This window comes from Palaemon carinicauda, chromosome 1 (assembly GCF_036898095.1).
Source record: "Palaemon carinicauda isolate YSFRI2023 chromosome 1, ASM3689809v2, whole genome shotgun sequence".
Classification (NCBI taxonomy): Eukaryota; Metazoa; Arthropoda; class Malacostraca; order Decapoda; family Palaemonidae; genus Palaemon; species Palaemon carinicauda.
In genome coordinates, this window is record NC_090725.1 from 134676546 (window position 1) to 134699640 (window position 23095).

General features: G+C 47.0%; 1 protein-coding gene across 4 annotated transcripts in view; it reads right to left on the minus strand.

Moving 5' to 3' along the window:
• The window catches only part of LOC137651780 (alpha-ketoglutarate-dependent dioxygenase alkB homolog 4), a 118401-nt gene that overhangs the window by 46623 nt on the left and 48683 nt on the right, over positions 1-23095 (minus strand). The gene's annotated exons all lie outside the window — the stretch shown is intronic.

The window sequence follows — 23095 nt, forward strand, 5'->3', positions numbered from 1 at the left end:
TGCAGCCACCACAGGACCAATGGAAAACGTTTCCTGACTCCTGTGGGTTACGTCTTACAGGTAGTGGGCAGTAAAGGTTGTCTGATGTTTCCACACACCTGCTTGCAATACCTGCGCCACAGAGTAGTTCTTTTTTAATGCCAGGGACGTTGCAATGCCCCTGACATCACAAGCTCTGGGTTCTGGTGGTGGAGGAGGATAAGGATTAAGTGCCAGGTTGATTACCTTAAGAATCCATGAAGAGATGGTGTTCTTTGTGACCCTTCTCTTGACCTTCCCCCGTGCTGACAAAAAGTCTGGGTCTTTAGTTACAGAACGAAGACTTGATCCTGAAGGGTCCAAACCTAATACCCGCTACCCCTAGATTTTGAGTCTTGGCAATAAATTCAGGGACGAAGCTGAGAATTACCTCTCCCCATCCCTTTGAATGAGAGATGTCGTATGATAGACTATACAGTTCACCAACTCTCTTGGCTGCAGCCAAAGCGAAGAGAAACACCATCTTCAGAGTAAGGTGGAGATCTGTTGTCTGGCATAATGGTTCATAGTGAGATCCCTTCAGAGACTGAAGGACTTGAACCACGTTCCAAGGTGGAGGTCTAACTTCCGACTGCTAACAAGTAATACCATAACTTCGTATGAGGAGAGAAAGTTCCAAGGAGGAAATATCTACTCACTTCAGTTTAAAGGTGAGACTCAAAGCTGAGCAGTAGCCTTTGACTGCCGATACCAAGAGGAGCATTTCTTCCTGAAGGAATACAAGGAACTCCGCTATTGTTGGAATAGAGGCATCGAGGGGAGTGACACCCCTTCCACGACAACCACCACCCAAAACAGACCACTTAGCCTGCTAGACTTATGCTGAATAGCGTCTGAGGTGTCCAGTTATTATTTCCGCAACAGCCTCTCTGAGTGATGAGATGCTGGACAGTCTCTAGGCATGAAGTCGAAGCAAAGCTACAGCTTTGTGGAAGATGCTGGCACATGGTTGTTTGAGTAGATCGTGTCGTAGAGGAAGTTCCTCTGGAAGCTCTGTCAGGAGCTGCAGAAGGCACGAGAGTAACTCTGCGTGATGCCATAGCAGAGCTATCAGTCATTGATAAGTTCTCACTTATTCTGACTTTGTTGAGAACTTTTCTAATCGAACAGAATGGGGGAAGTGCGTGAAGATCAATGTTGTCCCACCATTGTTGGAATACAGCTTGCCTTAGAGCCTGAAGGGTCCGGGACTGGGAAGCACTAGAGCATGAGCCTGAAATTCGGGGCTGTCGTGAAAAGGTCCACAGTCGGGGAACCCCACAAAGTCAGGACTTTGTTGACTACTAGATAATTAAAAAACCACTCGGAGCCCATTATCTGAGTCGCTCTGCACAGATTGTCTGCAAGCACATTCTTCTTGCCTGGAATGAAGCGACCATATAGGGGCAGCGAGTTGTCTTCAGCTCATCTGAGTAGCTCTACTGCTAGATGGCACAGGGGCTGTGAAAAGGTACCGCCTTGCTTGTTTAAGTAGGCTATTACCATGGTGATGTCGCTCATCAAGACCATGAAGTGCACCGCCAGGATCTGGTGGAACTGATGGAAGGCAAGAACAGGTGCCCTCATCTCTGAGAGATTTATATGCTGGTACCCTTCTGATTCGGGCCAAAGGCCAGAGATGGTGTGGTGCAGCTCTTTTGATGCATCCGAAAAGAGCCTCAGTTCCAGGGACGGATGAGGTCAACCCTTCTGCGGAGGTTCTCATCTGCCACCCACCCCCTAAGGGCCATCTGTACCTCTGATCCTAGTGAACTAGGATATCTGGGGAATCGGAAACCTGATTTCACTGGGACTTGAGGTGCCACTAGAAGGATCTTATCCTGAAACAACCATTGAGGACTAGACGGGCCAGAGATGATAGGTGGCCTAAGAGATGCAGCCAGCTCTGGGTTGGAAGCTTTTCTCATCTAAGGAAAGGCCCTGCTAGCTTCCTCAGCCTCTGAATTCTTTCGTTTGATGGAAATGCTTTGTGCTGTTTAGTGTCTATGATAGTGCCCAGATGTACCAGTCTTTGAGAGGGGAGAAGTTGTGACTTCTTGAGGTTTACCATGATCTCCAGGTCTTGGCAAAGCCCCAGAAGTTTGTCTTGGTGTTGAAGAAGGGTCGCCACCAAGTCTGCTACAATCAGCCAGTCGTCCAGATATCTTGGAAGATGGGTGCCGATTCTGTGAGCCCAAGATGACACTAGGGCAAACACTCGAAAAGACCCGAGGTGCCGTGGAAAGACTGAAACACAGCACGTTGAACTGGTATTGTTCTTGATCAAACATGATACTTTGATACTTCCTTGAAGATGAATGGACTGGGATCTGGAAGTATGCGTCCTTGAGATTCACTGTATACATGAAGTCCTGCGGTCTTATTGCATATCTGACCGTTTCTGTTGTCTCCATCTTGAATGAGTTTGATTGACAAACCTGTTCAAAGCCAAGAGATCGATGACTGGTCTCCAGCCTCAAGACACCTTTTTCACAAGTCGACTGAAGAAGCCTGAAGACCCGTCAAGGACCTCATGGAGGAAATGGTCTGGACTTCAGCACGAAGTGCCAGCTGCTTGGCAGATCCCTTTGCATAAGAGCTTGTTGGGACTGGATCCCGAATCGGTGGAGAGAGATTGAATGAACGGGACGCGATACCCTGAATGAATCACCTCGAACGTCCAGGGTTTGGTCCCGACCTACAGCCACCTTAGCCAGCAGCTTAGCAAGCATCCCCCAACAGGTGGAGAGGTGGGAGGATTGCCCGTCCTAGCGAGATCGGCCTCTGCCGGATCCCCTATTTCCCTTCCCACAACAGAAGGACTTTGAACCTTTCCAATTACGCTGAAAGGACTTCTTAGAGACCTTTTGGTTGTTGTTTTGAGCCCGTATCCCTAACTGTCACTGGTTTGAGTGGAAGTTGCTTTTTTTTGTGGCGGAGGTTGATAGGGCCGCGATGTCATGGCCCTATGGAGGAGGGAGTCCTGGTTGGACCCTCCTAGGGTCTGAAGGAGGAGAGGCACTGGGAAGGAGGGAAGCCATCAGGGGAATCCTAAGCATGCCACCCAAGGATCGCGAACGGCGTAGGGCCCCATAACTGCCTCCGGCACTACATTAAATAGTGCGCTCAACCTGGGAAGGAGTTCCTTGCCACCTGTGAAGCTGGGAGAAGGTTTCCTTGGGCAACCAGGAGCCCTAGGTCTGGGAACCTGAAAGCAAGGGTGGTTATTCACCTTACCTGCAGGTATATGTGGCACCGGTCTAACTGGCAGTGGTTTTGCCCGGTGTTGGTTCCTCGTAGTTCTCTGCTTCAGTGGTTCCTTTGGTTGTTCCCCCCAAGCCCAATGAAACTCACAAAGGGAATCGTCTCCCTGCTCCTCACGCGAGGCGAGCTGGTCTGCTGGTGGGTGACAATCCTAGGAGATAAGCACTTGCAAGCCTGGGAGGGTATGGGGCCAGTCAGTCTTGGGGACCAATGCGAGGGTAAACGGCGAGGAGACAAAGAGCAGCGGGGTGGCGAGAGCCACCTTGGTGAACGCCTGGCAGGCAAATGCTGCAAAGGAGACTTGCGACCTCTAAGAAAGAGTTGCGACCTCTAAGAAAGAGTCGCTGGTGCTTAACGGGAGAGCGCCGGTGAGGTGGAGAGTGACGCTCACGCAACTGGCGAGACTGGTGTTCGTCTCGCCTACTACAGTGAGGATCTCTCTGTAGAGAGAGACGATCACTCGTCACCTGATGGTGAGGTAACGATTGCTCGTCCAAAAACAAATGGCGAGGAGAGGCTGAGACCTGCTAAGCTGATGCAAAATGTACAGTTGGAGCAAAAACAGCTGCCGCGTAACAAGCTGTTAACGAGTCATGTAATGCTGCTGAATAGAGAGCTATGAGAGTCAAGAGGCTTAATGTAACGAGAGCCCAAAGGCTCAGCTTGACAAGAGCACAAAGGCTCGAGATCACGAGAGCACTAAGGCTTAAGGTGATGGGATCATGAGAGCACTAAGGCTTAGGGTGACGAGAGCCAAAAATCTCAAAGTCGTGAGAGCCCAAAGGCTCGGGATCACGAGAGCCAGAAGGCTCGGGATCACGAGAGCCAGAAGGCTCGGGATCACGAGAGCCAGAAGGCTCGGGATCACAAGAGCCCAAAGCCTCAGCGAGATGAGAACCCAAAGGCTTGGGGCCACGAGAGGCCGGAGGCTCAGAGTACTGAGAGCCTGAAGGCCCATGGTCACAAGAGCCCAAAGGTTCAGCGCGATGAGAGTGCGAAGGCCCAGGGTCACGAGAGCCCAAAGTCTCAGCGAGACGAGAACCCAAAGGCTTGGGGCCACGAGAGGCCGGAGGCTCAGAGTACTGAGAGCCTGAAGGCCCATAGTCACAAGAGCCCAAAGGTTCAGCGCGATGAGAGTGTGAAGGCCCAGGGTCACGAGAGCCCAAAGGTTCAGCGCGATGAGAGTGTGAAGGCCCAGGGTCACGAGAGCCCAAAGGTTCAGCGCGATGAGAGTGTGAAGGCCCAGGGTCACGAGAGCCCAAAGTCTCAGCGAGACGAGAACCCAAAGGCTTGGGGCCACGAGAGGTCGGAGGATCAGAGTACTGAGAGCCTGAAGGCCCAGGATCACAAGAGCCCAAAGGTTCAGCGCGATGAGAGTGCGAAGGCCCAGGGTCACGAGAGTCCAAAGCCTCAGCGAGACGAGAACCCAAAGGCTTGGGGCCACGAGAGGCCGGAGGCTCAGAGTACTGAGAGCCTGAAGGCCCATAGTCACAAGAGCCCAAAGGTTCAGCGCAATGAGAGTGTGAAGGCCCAGGGTCACGAGATCCCAAAGTCTCAGCGAGACGAGAACCCAAAGGCTTGGGGCCACGAGAGGCCGGAGGCTCAGAGTACTGAGAGCCTGAAGGCCCATAGTCACAAGAGCCCAAAGGTTCAGCGCGATGAGAGTGTGAAGGCCCAGGGTCACGAGAGCCCAAAGTCTCAGCGAGACAAGAACCCAAAGGCTTGGAGCCACGAGAGGCCGGAGGCTCAGAGTACTGAGAGCCTGAAGGCCCATGGTCACAAGAGCCCAAAGGTTCAGCGCGATGAGAGTGCGAAGGCCCAGGGTCACGAGAGCCCAAAGTCTCAGCGAGACGAGAACCCAAAGGCTTGGGGCCACGAGAGGCCGGAGGCTCAGAGTACTGAGAGCCTGAAGGCCCATAGTCACAAGAGCCCAAAGGTTCAGCGCGATGAGAGTGTGAAGGCCCAGGGTCACGAGAGCCCAAAGTCTCAGCGAGACAAGAACCCAAAGGCTTGGGGCCACGAGAGGCCGGAGGCTCAGAGTACTGAGAGCCTGAAGGCCCATAGTCACAAGAGCCCAAAGGTTCAGCGCGATGAGAGTGTGAAGGCCCAGGGTCACGAGAGCCCAAAGTCTCAGCGAGACGAGAACCCAAAGGCTTGGGGCCACGAGAGGCCGGAGGCTCAGAGTACTGAGAGCCTGAAGGCCCAGGGTCACAAGAGCCAAAAGGTTCAGCGCGATGAGAGTGCGAAGGCCCAGGGTCACGAGAGTCCAAAGCCTCAGCGAGACGAGAACCCAAAGGCTTGGGGCCACGAGAGGCCGGAGGCTCAGAGTACTGAGAGCCTGAAGGCCCATAGTCACAAGAGCCCAAAGGTTCAGCGCAATGAGAGTGTGAAGGCCCAGGGTCACGAGATCCCAAAGTCTCAGCGAGACGAGAACCCAAAGGCTTGGGGCCACGAGAGGCCGGAGGCTCAGAGTACTGAGAGCCTGAAGGCCCATAGTCACAAGAGCCCAAAGGTTCAGCGCGATGAGAGTGTGAAGGCCCAGGGTCACGAGAGCCCAAAGTCTCAGCGAGACGAGAACCCAAAGGCTTGGGGCCACGAGAGGCCGGAGGCTCAGAGTACTGAGAGCCTGAAGGCCCAGGGTCACAAGAGCCCAAAGGTTCAGCGTGATGAGAGTGTGAAGGCCCAGGGTCACGAGAGCCAGAATGCTCAGCGAGACGAGAACCCAAAGGCTTGGGGCCACGAGAGGCCAGAGGCTCAGAGTACTGAGAGCCTGAAGGCCCAGGGTCACGAGAGCCCAAAGGCTCAGCACGATGAGAGTCTGAAGGTCCACGGTCACGAGAGCCCGAAGGCTCAGCACAATGAGAGCCCGAATGCTCAGTGTGATGAGAGTGTACCAACCGTGTTTCACACAATTGTACATAATTCCTTTTGTATATATTATGGTTGTATCTTCGCTCTTCCCTCGCACTAAAACGAACATGAAAATTCAAGTCTGGTTTTTCCTCTGTGATTTTGTCTGTCTTGTGAACTTGTCATGTCCTGTTGCCTTGAGGTTTTGTATATAAGGAGAGTGTTCCACAACAATATAACTCAGTCGTTTCCAATCTGCCTTTGATTTCACAACTCCTCTCTCGGCCCGTCACATTGGTGACCCCGGAAGTCGACTCGCTTCCACCGCCTTCCACCCCCACCCCCTCGCCCCTCCATCGTTGGTACTATGACGGACTCTACGGCAGTTGGCGCTACGGCCTCTCCATTCAAACTTTCATCGTTTGCCAGCGGAGAGGCGTTTGCTTGGTTTCAGCACGCAGAAGTCCAGTTTCGTATCAGGGGCGTGACTCGCTGAACCACCAAAGCGGATTATGTTCTCGCGGCGATACCCGAGGACACCTTCCCAGAAATATCCGACTGGCTTTGTGAACAAGGAGTCCATCCCCTCCCTGAGAAGGTAGCAGCCATTCAGAATTTCCCCACGCCCTCGACCGTCAAAGCTCTGCAGGAATTCTTGGGCATGATCAACTATTATCACCGCTTTCTGCCAGCCATTGCCGCCACTCTTGCTCCCCTCTACGCCTCCCTCAAGGGCAAGCCAAAGGACCTGAAGTGGGGTCCCCTTCAATAAGCGGCCTTCTGCAATGCAAAGAAGGCCCTATCAACTGCTGCGGCTCTCACTTTTCCTATCCCACACGCCCCTCTCCTTCTCTCCACCGATGCCAGCGACGTCGCTATTGGTGCAGTACTCGAGCAGGTGGTCAAAGGCTCGCCCCGCCCATTGGCCTTCTTCAGCAGAAAACTGTCCAAGGCAGAATCGGGTTATTCTACCTTCGATCGAGAATTGCTGGCGGTGCACCTGGCTGTCCGTCACTTTCGCCATTTCTTAGAAGGTACGCCCTTCGTCATTCGCACAGACCACATGCCTCTGGTGCACGCCTTCACTCGACAGTCTGACGCCTGGTCCGCCCGTCAACGCCGACATCTCTCCGCCGTGGCTGAATACAATTGCACCCTCCAATACGTCCCTGGGAAAATGAATCCCGTTGCCGATGCCCTGTCAAGAAACACGTTGGCTGCCGTTCAACTGGGATTGGATTACAACGCCCTGGCTGAAGACCAACGACAGGATCCAGAGTATCAAGCTTGTAGGACATCCTGCACGTCCCTCCGTTGGGAGGATTTTCCCCTCGAAAACTCCAACACCACCCTCCTCTGTGACGTCAGTACTGGTAGACCGCGACCTTGGATTCCTGCTCCCATGCGCCGACAGGTGTTTGATTTCATCCACGGCCTTTCACATCCCTCGTGCCGTTCTACTGCACAGATGCTGAAGGCAAAGTTCATTTGGCACGGCATTTCTAAGGATGCTAAGGATTGGGTCCGTGCCTGTACTTCTTGCCAAACTTCCAAAGTACATCGACACACGGATTCAGGAGTGGGCACCTTTCCTCAACCTCAGCGTCGTTTCGCACACATTCACGTCGACGTTGTAGGCCCCCTACCCACATCACAAGGACATCGTTACCTGTTTACCGTCATCGACCGCTCCACTCGTTGGCCTGAAGCCATTCCCATGGAAACTGCAACGTCCGCCTCATGTACATCTGCCTTACTCTCTGGATGGATTTCAAGATTCGGTATCCCTGAGCATATTACTTCTGACAGGGGAACCACTTTCACCTCTCAATTATGGACGTCATTAGCGAATCTCCTGGGCATCACCCTACATCACACAACGGCCTACAACCCCGCTGCCAATGGAATGGTTGAACGTTTTCATCGCACCCTCAAAGCAGCTTTGATGTCCCGCTGCAAGGATTGCAACTGGTTTACTCAGCTTCCCTGGGTCCTCCTTGGACTAAGGACCACTCCTAAAGACGCCCTCGACGTCTCGGCAGCCGAAATGGTGTATGGCGACCCGTTGGTCGTCCCTGCCGAGTTTTTTCCTTCTACAACCTCCTCCGACGATCTCCAGCGCATACGTCACGTCGTGGGAAAATTTACTCCGTGCCGCCAGACTTACAAGCCCCCAGCGAAGCATCACATACCAACGGACTTGCACTCTGCAACGCACGTCTTCCTGCGCAACGACACCAGCAAGCCACCGTTAACGCCCCCTTACACGGGACCTTACCTTGTGATCCGACGCAGTCCGAAAGCATTCCTCCTAAACATTCGGGGCAAAGAAGACTGGGTCTCCATTGATCGTCTAAAACCTGCTTATCTTCTGCCAGATGACCCGCCTACAGTTCGCCTCTCTAGATCAGGGCGCCCTATTTAACATATACAGTATGTCATTTTTAGGGGGGGAGCCATGTACCAACCGTGTTTCACACAATTGTACATAATTCCTTTTGTATATATTATGGTTGTATCTTCGCTCTTCCCTCGCACTAAAACGAACATGAAAATTCAAGTCTGGTTTTTCCTCTGTGATTTTGTCTGTCTTGTGAACTTGTCATGTCCTGTTGCCTTGAGGTTTTGTATATAAGGAGAGTGTTCCACAACAATATAACTCAGTCGTTTCCAATCTGCCTTTGATTTCACAACTCCTCTCTCGGCCCGTCACAAGAGTCCGAAGGCTCAGCACAATGAGAGACCGAAGGCTCGGTGTCACGAGAGCCAGAAGGCTTGGTGTCACAAGACCCCGAAGGCTCGGTGTCACGAGAGCCCGAAGGCTCGGTGTCACGAGAGCCCGAAGGCTCGGTGTCACGAGAGCCCGAAGGCTCGGTGTCACGAGAGCCCGAAGGCTCGGTGTCACGAGAGCCGAAAGGTTCAGAATGAGGAGAGCCCAAGGGCTCAGGGAGTGGGTCCAAAGGATCAAACAGGCGTCTCCTTAAAGCAGGGGGGAGGAGAACACGATGGGTGACGGGGGTTTAGAACTTCTTCCACCCAACGAACCACCGAAAAGGAACATCTGGCAGGTTTCTCCGAAAATTTATTAATTGATCGATTTTAGGGTTTCTGACATCCTGACATCTAAGGTCATTGATGCCTATATTGTTTATTGTAAATAAAAATAAAAGAATATTCAATTAAAACCATAAAAGCAAAGATGTCGTTATAAAATTTAAATATGTTTCAGAGGACCTGCTTCTGAAATAAAGCTAAAAATATAATTCACATGGTAGGACACATCATGTCAAGAATCTTGGCAAGAATGAACCTCGAGCCTCAAACATATCTATTTCTCTCACTAGTATATGTAGGGCATCGGGTTAACAAAGGCCTCACTATCAATGGTACCAAACAGTCGTCACAATATGGCTGATGTTGGCAAGCCAATAAACACTCATGTGTCATCCGAGTGTGACCAATGCAGAGATGACAAAGAGTAGTCTCCAACTTTCCGGTCATCCCGTTATAACTCCAAGGGGATATAACATTACTTATTTCTCTTATCTCATTTTCAAGTAAACTATCCCATTGCTGTTGCCAATCATTATAAATAAAATTCTTAATTGTGAGTAAAAAATCATTACTGGAAATGGGATACCTTTTTGGTAGCAACTCAGCTGCCGCACTCTTTGCCAGCGAATCCGCCTTCTCCTTTTCCGACACACCTACATGTGCCGGAACCCAGCAAAATGGAACTATTATACCTTACATGCCAATAATTAAAAGCTACTCTAAAATCTTTAAAACTAAAGGATTATTGGAATTAAAACCTTCTAAACCTTGCCCTCGTCTTTTAACACTACTTTCTCAATGGCGTTAAGTATGCCATATAGTTCATCAGTAAATATAGATGCTAGAGGAAGTGCACCTCTACAATTAAAAGTGCTACTATATACTCCAAATCCAATGCCAGCATCAGATTTGGAGATATCATTATATATATAAGTTGATTCCCTGTATTCTTCAACCTGTTCCATAATGATAAACCTGGCTTCCAAGTCAGTCATGTTCATTTTATACCAATAAAATATTTACAAAAAGATATACCCAGTAATTTTCATGGAGGGGTTGATGATATCCTACATGGGAGCACTATTTTTATCTATATCTAGACTGTCTAATAATGTTTTTACCAGGAAATCATAAAGTTGTGGAGATTTTGGGTGAAACTCAAAATATCTATAATGCCTTACAAGGTTTGCAGTCTAAAAGGCTAAAGATTCAGGGAGTCTTTGCAATCTAAACCAATACCGAATAACAGAAGATACCCAGAAAAGGTCCAAGGGCAACTCTCCAGCATCAACAAGGAGGCTTGGGATAGCAAAGTTCTAAAGGCGCCTGTGGACAATCTGATACAAGCATGGGGTGGCTGAAGAGTATATTTCACTTCCATAATTAATTTTTGAAAAAATCAAGGCCTTGCATAAATCGAAAAGTTTTGCGGTCTAGCCCCACGATGTATGGGACAAAACTTAAAAGATTCAGAGCCTCAAAGTATTTTCCTTTAATATCTTTCAAGTGAGGAACCCATGTAAGCCTACAATCAAATATCAACACTAAAAATCTAGCTTCATTTACACATGGGATCAGTTGACCTTTGATGTATATATCAGGGTCTAGATGTACTCCCCGAATACGACAGAAATGAACAGCTACAGCTTTACTATTCGAAAATTTAAATCCATTCATATCGGCCCATTAGATAATTTTGTCAATTGAGAGTTTTGGTTTTTTAAATTTTCTCACAACCATTGTCTTTCAAGCTCCAGCCAATGATATGTGAAGAGATCATCCACAAATAGTGTTGAGAGAATGTCATGGGAAATGACTGAAGATATCTCGTTAATTGCTAGTGCAAATAGGATTACACTCAGCACACTACCCTGAGGAACTCCTTCTTCCTGACATTTCATCTCTGATAGAATTTCCCCCACTCTCACTTGAAAAACTCTATGTGAAAGAAATGATTGAATAAGCAGTGGTAGCTCTCCTCCCAATCCCAATTCATGAATGGTTTTAAGTATACCATACCTCCATATAGTATCATATGCCTTTTCAAGGTAAAAGAAAAAAAAAAAAAAAACGGATTTTGAGCGAAGCGAAAAATCTATTTTTGGGCGAGATAACCATGTCGTCCTGATGGAAGGTTCCTTTAAGTAGCTTCCTATATTTGACTACAGTAATATTCCCAGAGAATTTTATAAGGTCTCCAGAATTCTAACTCCTGGCGTGAATATCCCTAACTTTTCCTTTTAGGGATATCGCATATCAGAGGACGTATTCTTGACACGCCACATAGCTATCTTCACCCCGAATAGCGTTTACGCTTCAAGGGGGAAAAGTGGCAAGAAAACGAAGGGGAGCCGTTAATAAGGTACCACTCCTCCGTTACTGTTTTGAGTATCTAGATGACGTCATCATTGCCACCATCTTTATTCCTTGTAGCGTTAAGCTAGGTGCTAAAGATACAGTGCTTTTCGGGAGGGATCCTTTCAAGCCCTTTTATAAAAAGGAGGGCGGGTCCATCAGGACGACATGGCTATCTCACCCAAAAATAGATTTTTCGCTTCGCTCAAAATCCGTTTTTTGGGCTCAGGCCATGTCGTCCTGATGGAAGTTTACCAGAGCATTACTGTATCTGTGGATTTCTTATTTGTGCCTTAACCTCAAGACAATACTTCCTTGGTCACTCAGACCTAGAGACATATGACGTTACCGTTATACGTCATTTCTTCTAATCATGAACCTTGTTAGTGCTTCCTGCCCCCTACAGGGAAGAGTCATGCCAGACTCTGGAAAAAGTCTCGAGGTTTGCATATTTCATATGAACAAACCTAGCAACCAAACGGGCATACTGGTCTCGTCGTATACCCCATCAATCAGAGTTTGTACTGTATTCCAAATACGAACAATTGTTTGTATAAGCCACTGTCACCTCCCCGGGCATGCAGGGCTAGCTGTATGCAAAGACAGACAGGTTTGTATCCATGTAGAAACAAGTGTTTGTATCAGTCAGTATCACATCCAAAGCATACAGAGTAAGTCGTATGCAAAGACAGACAGGTATATATCTGTGTAGAAACCAGGTATGTACACACAGAAAGAAGGTTTGTTTACCTATAGGAACAAATTTATACAGTTGTCCTCTTATTTATATGCGGATAAAAAGGGGTGATTATAAATAATACTCTTACACGTCTTTATTTATCTGAATTTGGGGCGAATAAGACGCAAATACCAATTAATTTTCTATTGGCAACCAATAAAATTTGTAATTCAACCTGCATTTTATAGTATCATACAAAATGTCTGTGAAACAAATTAAGCATAAATACACAGATAATTCCAGAAATACTTGTTTCATCTGAAAAGGAAACAATTATAATGCCACTAAAAATGAAAATTCTGTAAATTTTCTAATCTAAATTTCTGTCATTAGCTGTCTGTTCACACTTGTGTAAAAAACACATGCCACACGTGTTGTGACACTTCACTTAACATGTTGTACCGTAAGGTGTCAATACGCACACCATGCAAATAATAGTCCCAATTGATTCACTGTTCCTTGCAGCATTAGGCGACAGGTTTTAGTACACTACCTGCCGCCACCACAAACCTCTTGATCTCTTACACTTGCTTCGTGTAGTGTTTGAAAAACACTCTGGATGACTTCCATCCAGTATACGAGCGAAGACGTTCGAAATCCATGTATTGGAAAAAATTCAGAGACGAAGCAATTTTTCTCGGATCGTGACCTGCAGGTGTATTGTCTGGATCCGCTCTGCGAATGAAGTAGGTGATCTTCTCCCTTAGTTGTTTGAGAGACAAATTTGAGCCTGATGTTTCTCCTTTAAAGAGCTGTCCTCCCCCAAAGTCTGAGGTTCTATGAAGATAGATCTTTAGGCACTCCACTAGACACAGAGAGACATCTTCCTACAGAAGGCAGATTCTCCAGGGATCCCACCTTTTGGTAGGTAGCTCGTTTTTAGCGAGAAACGTTGGGTCAGGAAAAAGATTTAGTTCTCACCTTTCTGTCAACTGAATATGGCCCTCATCTCTAGAAAGGGCCACTATTTCACTAACTGTGGCCCCCGAGGCTAGAGCAAATAGGAATATAACTTTCTGGGTCAAATCTTTCAGAGAGCAGTTCTCATTGTTCATTGTTGATGCAAAGTAAAGAACCTTATTCAAGGACCACGAGATGGGCCTCGGAGGTGCTGCAGGCCGAAGTCTAGCACAAGCCTTGGGATCTTGTTAAAGATTTCGTTAGAGAAGTCTACTTGGAAGGCGTACAGTAAAGGTCTAGTCAAGGCAGATTTACACGTTATCGTGTTGGCTGCTGAACCTTGTTCATGAAGATGAATAAAGAAGGATAAACAGAAATCTGTTGAGATCTCCTTTGGTTTCTTTGCCTTGACAAACGCAACCCATTTCTTCCAAGACGACTCATATTGTCTTCTGGTAGATTTAGACTTATATTCTTCTAAAAAGTTTATACTGTCTCTCGAAATCCCAAATCTTTTCTTAACTGCTAAGGAGAGAAAATCATGAGATGAAGGTTTCGGGTTTTCTGTGATGAAGCGAAGACAGTCGACTTCTGCACTTGTCGAGTCAGAACTGGGTTCGGCAACGGGGCCAGCCTCAGCCGCAGTTCCAATACTAGAGGGGACCAGATGCTCTTTGGCCACTTGTAAGCCACTATAGCATGCCGTTCCCTGAAAGGATCTCAGCTTGTTGAGGACTTTCAACAGAAGGTTTGATGGAGGGAACAGGTAAATCCTGGACCATCTGTTCCAATCGAGGGACATAGCGTCCACTGCTTTCGCTAGAGGGTCCTCGTATGGGGCCACGTAACGAGGTAGTTTCTTGTTGTCGCTCGTTGCTAAGATTTCGATCTGCAGTTCTGGGACTTGATGTAAGATGAAGGAGAATGATCCTGCGTCTAGGGACCACTCTGACTCTATCGGCGTGAACCTGGATAGAGTGTACGCCGTCACATTCCGCCAAACGGAAGATGGCCAACATCACTTGGTTGATTTGGGGCGATCTCGCTGTCTAGGACCAGTTTTATGTGGGTCTAGCAGCGAGGAGCCAATTTTTTCAGTGTAAGTAAAATTGCCATGGCTTCCAGAATGTTGATGTGGAAGGTCTTGAAAAGATCGCACCAAGTCCCTTTCCGTTGGTGAGAGTGACCTCCCCATCCTTCCTTTGATGCATCTGTGTGGATGATGACTGAAGGTGGAGGTGGGTGTAAGGGTACCGATTTCTTCAGGTGCTTGGCCTCCGACCACGACTTGAGAAGTGATCATAGTCGAGTCTGTACAGTATTGGTCTTCTTAGATCTCTTCGAGCGTTTGATGCGTATCTTCTCCAGACTCCTGTTACATCTTTTAATTGTGCTCTTAGCACCGGGTCTGTCAATGATGCAAACTGTTGGCGTCTTGATATCCCACCGGATTTCAGAAGTCTCTTGACAGATCCCGCTATCTCTCTCCTCTTCTTTGACGGAATGGAGAGGCGGTGTGACTGTAAGTTCCAATGTATTCCAAGCCACTGAAACTTCTGAGCTGGAGATAGTCGAGACTTTTTGATGGTGATCTTGAATCCTAGATGTTCCAAGAGCTGGATCACTTTCTTGGAGGCTTGCATGCATTCCATCTCGGATGCTGCCCACACCAGCCAATCGTCCAGGTAGGCTACCACCTGAACACCTTTTAGGCGTAGTTGATGAACAACAGCATTTGCAAGCTTTGTGAAGATCCTTGGGGCTATGTTTAGCCCGAAGGGCATGGCTCTGAAGACGTATTTTTTCTTCTGTAGCCTGAATCCTAGGTAGGAGGAAAGTTGGCGATTGAATGGAATATGCCAATAGGCATCTGCCATGTCTATGGAGACTGTGTATGCCTTTTTGGGCAACAGGGTCCTTATGTGTTGAAGGGTTAACATCCTGAACTTGTAGTTTACTATGAACTTGAGTGGCGACAAGTCCAGAATGACTCTGAGTTTGTCTGAGTCCTGTTTGGGAACACAAAACTGCCTTCCTTGGAATTTGATGGACTTTGCCCTCTTTATTACTCTTTTGCTCAAGAGTTCTCGGATGTATTCTTCCAGAACGGGGGTGGAGTGTTGGAAGAATTGAGGTAATGACGGTGGAGCTGTGTTCCAGCTCCCTCCTAGTCCGATCTTGATAAGGCTGTGGGCCCAGGGATCGAAGGTCCAACGGTCCCGAAATGAGTATAGTCTTCCTCCTACTGGAAGCATCTCATTTCTGTTGTTGACTGGAGGACTTGCCTCCTTGACCGCGTCCTCCCCTATTTCCTCTTCCTCTTGAGGCGTCTAGAGGAACCTCTAAATGTTCCTCTACCTTTTGGCCGAAAGGTAGTGGACTGTATCTCAAAGGCTGGAGTAAAGGCTGGTGACTGTGCCACCACTTGCAGGGGTACCAACTGGTAGGTGGGTTGAGGTTGTGCTACCCCCTGGGGCACCGCTGTCATGGGAAGTTGTTGTTGCTTTTGTTGTCTGGCGGGGCGAGAGGGCAACCTTGGCCTCTTTGTCTTCCTTTTTGGTTGGGGACCCTCATCCGGGGAAGACTTCCTTTTTAGTGACAAGCCCCACTTCTGAAGAAGGTTCCTATTCTCCGTGGCAGCCTTGTCAACTACTTCCTTGACCACTTCACTCGTGAAGAGGTCCTTTCCCCAGATATTGGACGATATTAGCTTCCTGGGTTCGTGTCTCACTGCAGCCGAGGCGAACACGAACTCCCTACAAGCCCTTCTGGCTTTAACAAAGCCATATAGGTCCTTCGTTACAGTAGCCAAATGTGTTTTGGCCACAACCATAAACATATCTGGGTTCTGAGGATCGCTTGCCATTGTCTCCAAGGTAGTCTGGAGGGACATAGAAGCAGCAAGCCTTTCTTTAGTCTCTTGCTCCCTGCGCAAGAGAAACTCCGACAACTTAGGGAGGTTCTTGCCGAACTGGCGTCCAGCAATATCTGCCTCCAACTTCCCGACTGAGAAGGTAAGATGTACTTCCTTCCAGTCCTTCTGGTCCATAGGCAGAGCTAGGGATAAGGATCTACACTCCTCGAGTGTAGGGCAAGGTTTCCCTGCTTCTATTGCCTTTAATACTGCCTTGTACCCTTTTTCCATGAAGGGGAAGGCCCGAGTAGATGAAGCAAGAAAGGAAGGGTGTTTTTTACTCAGAGCTGGCACCTTTGAATTAGTGAAGCCCTTCTCCTTCAAAGTATTAGCCTACAAAGCCTGTGCTTTGGAATGGTAAAAAAACTATGACCTCTTTTGGCTCTGTCTCTTCCTTTGATGCTGGCTCCGCCTTCAGACGGACGAAGCAGTCTGGATAAGACTCAAAGCTGGCCCAAAAGTCCACATCCTCGATGGGGACTGATCCCAGCTTTTTGGAGATAAAGATCTTCCCATTTGTCCGGGGCATGTACTCCGCATGCCTCCACGGGTTCACATCAGAACATGAAAGAAGTTCCTTCACGTTGAGCCTCTTGTGAGACCCAAGGGATGCTGCAAGTTGGCGTATTTCCAACCTCAACGCAGCTTCCTTTTCTGCGTTCTGTTTCTGCATCATCTCCATCATCGACATGATGGAAGACAGAGTCTTCCCTATGTCATCAGATGGAGGAGCAGAAGATGCCGAGGGTACTGGTTCTGGGGCAGGAACCAACGAAACGGAAACAGATTCGAATTCATCCTCCTCGGTATCAGGAGCCAAAGTAGACTCCTCTTCTTGACCTCCTGCAAGAAAGTCCTTCTCAGTGTCTTCTGACACCTCTGACATCCTCTCGTCTAACTGGATGTCCTTCATCACGTCCGAGACATCCGACTCCTTGGATATCTGGACGCAAGGGATCTCTGGGCGAGGCTGTGGTATGACAGCATCCTTAGATGCTTTAGGGAAAAGATAGTCCCGCATCCTTTCATTTGGAAGGTAAGGCCCCGTGGCGTTCTTTTGGAAGCCCCGGACCCATCTACGCAGATTCTCCCTTGCTGCATCCCTTGACTCCGCTGACTTGGGGTCATCAAAAGCCTCAGTAACCAAGGCTTTGCAAACATTACATGCCTGGGGGTCCCAATACTTCAGAGGTCCCTTGGTGATGGAGCAGCGTGAGTGCGCTCTGCACACCTCATGGCCGCAAAAGCTCTTGCTCCACACGTTGCAGAAGACGCTTTTGCACTTAGGGTGGTCCTCCTGTAAAGAGAGGAAACTAAAATGAGTATACGGTGGTTCATCTCACTGGAAAAACTATACAGTGAGCCCTCGTTTATCGCGGTAGATAGGTTCCAGACCCGACCGCGATAGGTGAAAATCCGCGACGTAGTGACACCATATTTACGTATTTATTTAACATGTATATTCAGACTTTTAAAATCTTCCCTTGTACGTAGTACTGTTAACAACTACCCTTTAATGTACAGAACACTTAATGCATGTACTACAGTACCCTAAACTAAAACAGGCACAAATATTAAAGGCGATTTTATATCATGCGTTTCCTAAACACGCCAAAAAGCACGATAAAAAATGGCAACCAATGTTTTGTTTACGTTTATCTCTGATCATAATGAAGAAACAAACGCATTTACACATCTGTGTATAGGTTAGTTTTTGCATCGATTATATTGATTATTCAGTACAGTATGTTGATTTTGTTATTTACCAATGTTTTACTTAATTTTTCTTAGGACTTCCAAATGAAATGTTTTTCTTTATGACGCCGCCTGAAACGACGGCGTCATAAAGTACGCTCAGTAAACAACCACGCTCAGTAAACAAACGAAGGCATTTAACGCGCATGATGAAAGTGATAAATAATGATATTACAGTAAAAGCTTTTAGAAAATGTGTTACAGTATTACAAATATTATTTACCGTATCTATATAAAATCATACAGTACATACGTAGCAAAGCAGGAAAACAATTTACGAGAGAGAGAGAGAGAGAGAGAGAGAGAGAGAGAGAGAGAGAGAGAGAGAGAGAGAGAGAGAGAGTTGTTTTACGTACGTACGGTAAATGTAAATTTTAAACAAAAAAATATGATAGGTTATAACATGTATATTCAGACTTTTAAAACCTTCCCTTTAACTTAATGCATACTAAACTAAAACAGGCACAAATATTAAAATGTTAGAATATTAAAGTAAAAAATAAAGATTGTTACTGTACTCACCACGAAGTAAGTTGAAGAAAAACTTGAATGATGATGGCGATGAATTTGCTGCACAGTAGAAATGATGGTGATGAAGCTGATGATGTCTTCTACTGTGCAGCCAATGATAGTATTTTACGTCTCTTCAGACGGAGGTGTCTTTTCCTGGGACACCTCTTCAACTTCTTCCTGGGACACTTCTTCAATTTCTTCCGAAGGCGTACTAGCAGGAGGAACTGGCTCTTTTTTGCGAGGCTGGAAGAACATTGTGATCGGAAGTTGCTGCCGCTGCTTCTTTTTTCGCTCGAAGAGCATCCTGTAGGGAGTCATGTCGTCATCGATCTTGTTTCAGAATTGCATAGAACGAACCATATCCTCGTCCCACTCTTGCGACATTTCTTTCAACTCCTTCGCATGGTTGCAGAACTTGGTAAGCCGTTCTAATGTTAAGCCCGTTTCTTCGACATTTTCATGGGTCTCGTCCTGCGTTTCACTCTCTTCTTCACTGGCCTATTTCGTCAGGTCTTCTAGGTCTGCGTCAGTTAGCGGCTGGGAATGGCAGTCCAACAACTCGTCGACGTCTTCAGTCGTCATGTCGCCAAACCCATCACCTCCAATTATCGCAGCCAACTGCACAGATTTGCGTATTGCAGAGTGTTGAATTTCAGACGGTGTACAGTAAATCCCTCGTCGTCGTAAACAATCTGGGGCCACAACTTCTTCCAGCTCGCATTAATGGTTGCAGGTTTCATTTCTTGCAGTGCCTTCTGAATGTTCTGCAGGCACGTGGCTATTGTGTACTTCCGCCAGTACGCCTTCAAATTGAAATTTTCATCTTCATCTTCTTGGGCAGCATCCACACACGCAACGAGGTCCGCCAAGGTATTCTTCGTGTAGAGGGCCTTGAACGCCCTGATAACCCCCTGGTCCATCGGTTGAATTAATGACGTGGTGTTGGGTGGCAGGAACTCAACCTGAATGCCCTCATGCGACAGGTCAGTTGCGTGTCCACCAGCGTTATCCATAAGGAGAAGGATCTTGAATGGCAAGCCCTTCTCTAAGAGATATTTGCCGACTTGCGGGATAAAACACTGGTGGAACTAGTTGGAGGTCAGCATCTTCGTAATCCATGCTTTTTGATTATGCATCCAGTACACGGGAAGGAGATTCTTATTTTTATTTTTCAAAGCGCGAGGATTTTTTGACTTGTAAATAAGCCCCGGCTTTAGCAAAAATCCAGCAGCATTGCCACACATCACGAGGGTTACGCGATCTTTGAACGCTTTAAAGCCAGAGGCTTTGGCTTCTTCTTTGAACAGGAAAGTTCGCGACGGCATTCTCTTCCAAAACAAGCCGGACTCATCCATATTAAACACTTGTTCCGGCTTGTATCCACCTTCAGCGATAATGTTCTTGAACGTCTCGTTCGCGTAAGTTTCAGCAGCGGCAGTGTCAGCGGAAGCAGCCTCGCCATGCAGGGAAACGCTTTTCAGGCCGAAGCGTTTCTGAAACTTCGCGAACCATCCTTTGCTGGCGGAAAAAACGTTGTTTCTGAGGCTGGGAATCAGTGGATGTCCCTGGTTGAGGTTCATCTACATCATCATCTTCTTCAGCATGGTCGCCATCGTCATCTTGAGGTTCCTTTGCCTCAAAATTCTCATACAAGCTCAAAGCCTTGGTTCAGATGGTGTTCGTATCCAAGGCTATGTTCTTCCGGCAGTCGGCAATCCACACTGCTAAAGCACCTTCCATGCGTACGATCGTTTTATTACGCGTAGTAACGACTCGCTTCGCTGATCTGCTAAAGGTGATGGTAGCCGTCTTTCTAATGTTCGCCTCGTCCTTCTTGATGTAACGAACGGTGGATTCGTTCACTCCAAAATGGCGGGCTGCGGCCGCGTAACTTCTGCCTTCTTTTAACATATCAAGAAGCGTCACCTTCTCAGCAATCGTCATAATCTTTCGGTGGCGTTAAGGCTCACTACCAGCCTTAGTAGAAGCAGAACGCTTGGGAACCATTGTACAGTAGGGTTTAACAGAAAGTTCAACAAAAAGTTCAACTTAAAACAGTCACGCAGAGCACAGATTAAAGTTCACAATAACGTAGCAGCATCTACCCGGCGAGAGAGCGGCGAACGAAGTGGCCGCGAAAAGATGCTGGAGGTTGGAGAAGCGGTCAAAACACCAATCACAGGCTAGATTACAAAACTTGGGTTCTGATTCGTCATCTATCAGGACTTGAACCAATCACAATCCGTCTTATATGCTACGTAGTAGTTACCAATTCAAAGTACAAGGTACCCTACGTATACAGTACAGCTTTACGTACGCTATTTTACGCTTGTTTTGGTGTAGGAGAGATCTCTCTCTCTCTCTCTCTCTCTCTCTCTCTCTCTCTCTCTCTCTCTCTCTCTCTCTCTCTCTCTCTCTCTCTCTCTCTCTCTCTCTCTCTCTCTCTCTCTCTCTCTCTCTCTCTCTCTCTCTCTCTCTCTCTCTCTCTCTCGTACGCTTATTCGAGATGTGATTTTTGCAACAAAGAATATTATTGGATGCAGTACTACGTACGTATACATACAAAAGATTCATGGAAAAGATGCACATCCATTACATTTGTAGTACAGTAGTAGCCATCAGCAGCCTTACACCATTCTAATACGGTATGACTGCATCTGATTTGCCTTTCATGTTCAATTTAATTTTACTACGTACTGTATACTGAATTCTCTCTCTCTCTCTCTCTCTCGTACGCTTATTCGAGATGTGATTTTTGCAACAAAGAATATTATTGGATGCAGTACTACGTACGTATACATACAAAAGATTCATGGAAAAGATGCACATCCATTACATTTGTAGTACAGTAGTAGCCATCAGCAGCCTTACACCATTCTAATACGGTATGACTGCATCTGATTTGCCTTTCATGTTCAATTTAATTTTACTACGTACTGTATACTGAATTATCGTATGATCACATTCTCTTTTCGTGTTTTATTTCTTTCTGTACTGAATTATATGTCATATGTAATGCAATGAACAATCAGTAAGAGCAGATATTACTAATTACAGTATTAATGGAATTACAGGTAACGAAATATCGTATTTGGGGTCTTCATATATCGCAGTATTTTTGAAATTTCCGGAAAATCCGCGATATGTTTATATATATGGGTTATGAAAAAAATCCGTGAAGTGGTGAATCCGCGATGGTCGAACCGCGAAGTAGCGAGGGCTCACTGTACAAATATTATAATTAATATCTTTTGTTTTGCATATAGCTTAGGATAGATAAGCTAGAAATGAAATAGCAAAGACACATACTGTACATGTGTTTCCTGCTCAGCCAATTGCTGTGACCTCCCTCAAAATTAAAACCAAGGGTCAGTCTATTTTGGAAAGCCCATTGGAAGATTTCTATCCTGTGAGGATAGGCAAGTGTAACTTAATTCTAGCTTCCAGAAGGTTTAAGATTGAGGATCGTTATCACTGATCATCTATCAGTGTATAGAAAGAACTTCCTTTCTTTATATTGTATGGTCTCAACAATAGGCTGCGCATGGCTACACAGAGTATGTTGGAAAAATTAGGCTACAGTACTCTATAATATATACTGTAGTTTTGTTTGCAGTATGATCTATATTGCAAATATACTGGCTACTGTATAGTCATATATCACAAATTTTAAGTAATTTGTATTTATCCTAACATACTTACCGAGAAACACTTTCTTAGGAGTCACTCACTGGTGGCTCCTCTCTAACGACCAGAGTTTTGCGTAGTTTACCCTACCACCATTTTCTAAGTGACCTGGTAGCGGAAGAGAACGTGACCTGGGGCAATGACCGAGGTCGGCCAAGAGGCTAAGCTCTCACTCTAGGCAGTATGTTTTATTTAAGGAACAATACTCTAGGACTGTAAGGCACTGCGGGGACGGTTGGGGGGGCCATAACCCGAAAGTGTTTCTCGGTAAGTATGTTAGGAAAAATACAAATTACTTAAAATTTGTGATTTGTTCCAACACAGATACTTACCTCGAAACACTTTCTTAGGAGACTTACACCTTAGGAGGAGAGAGTGCCCGAAGCCCAAGACCCCAATGGACAGTAGGATAAACTACACAAAATACTCATTAAGTGTGGTAACACTTACCCTTCTGTAATTTCTTCGTTGTGCTTGTTGTATAATGTCGAATCTGGCACCTTGAACGGTGATCGATATTAATAGGATCGACTGCTAGTGCGAGAAATAGAGAGAAAAATAGGAAGAGAGGGGGATAAAAAACGTTATTGTGTCTGGATCCTCTATATTTCGCGATTGAGGCTGGGGCTTGAGCCGTTAAATCGCGTGAAGGGCTGAGATGATCGGCCCGATGGAAAACCCGTCCAGGGATTTCCTCGTACAATCTTTAAGATAATGAGCGGTGAAGGTCGACTGGTTGGACCAAGTTCCCGCTCGGAGCACTTGTGCTACCGACATGTTTCTCTCGAATGCCAGGGAGGTGCTTATGCCCCTAACATCGTGAGCCCTGATCTTCCCTGGTGTTGGAAGTCTCTCTATTGAGTAGGCTCTCATTATCACCTGCCTGAGCCAGAACGAAACTGTATTCTTCGATATCCCCTTTTTCGTTTTACCCCAGGAAACGAATAGGTTCTTAACCTAGGGGCGGGTGCTTGCCGTACGCTTGAGGTACTTCCTAAGTGCCCTAACTGGGCACAGTCTCAGGTCTTCTTGGTTCCCTACGTTCG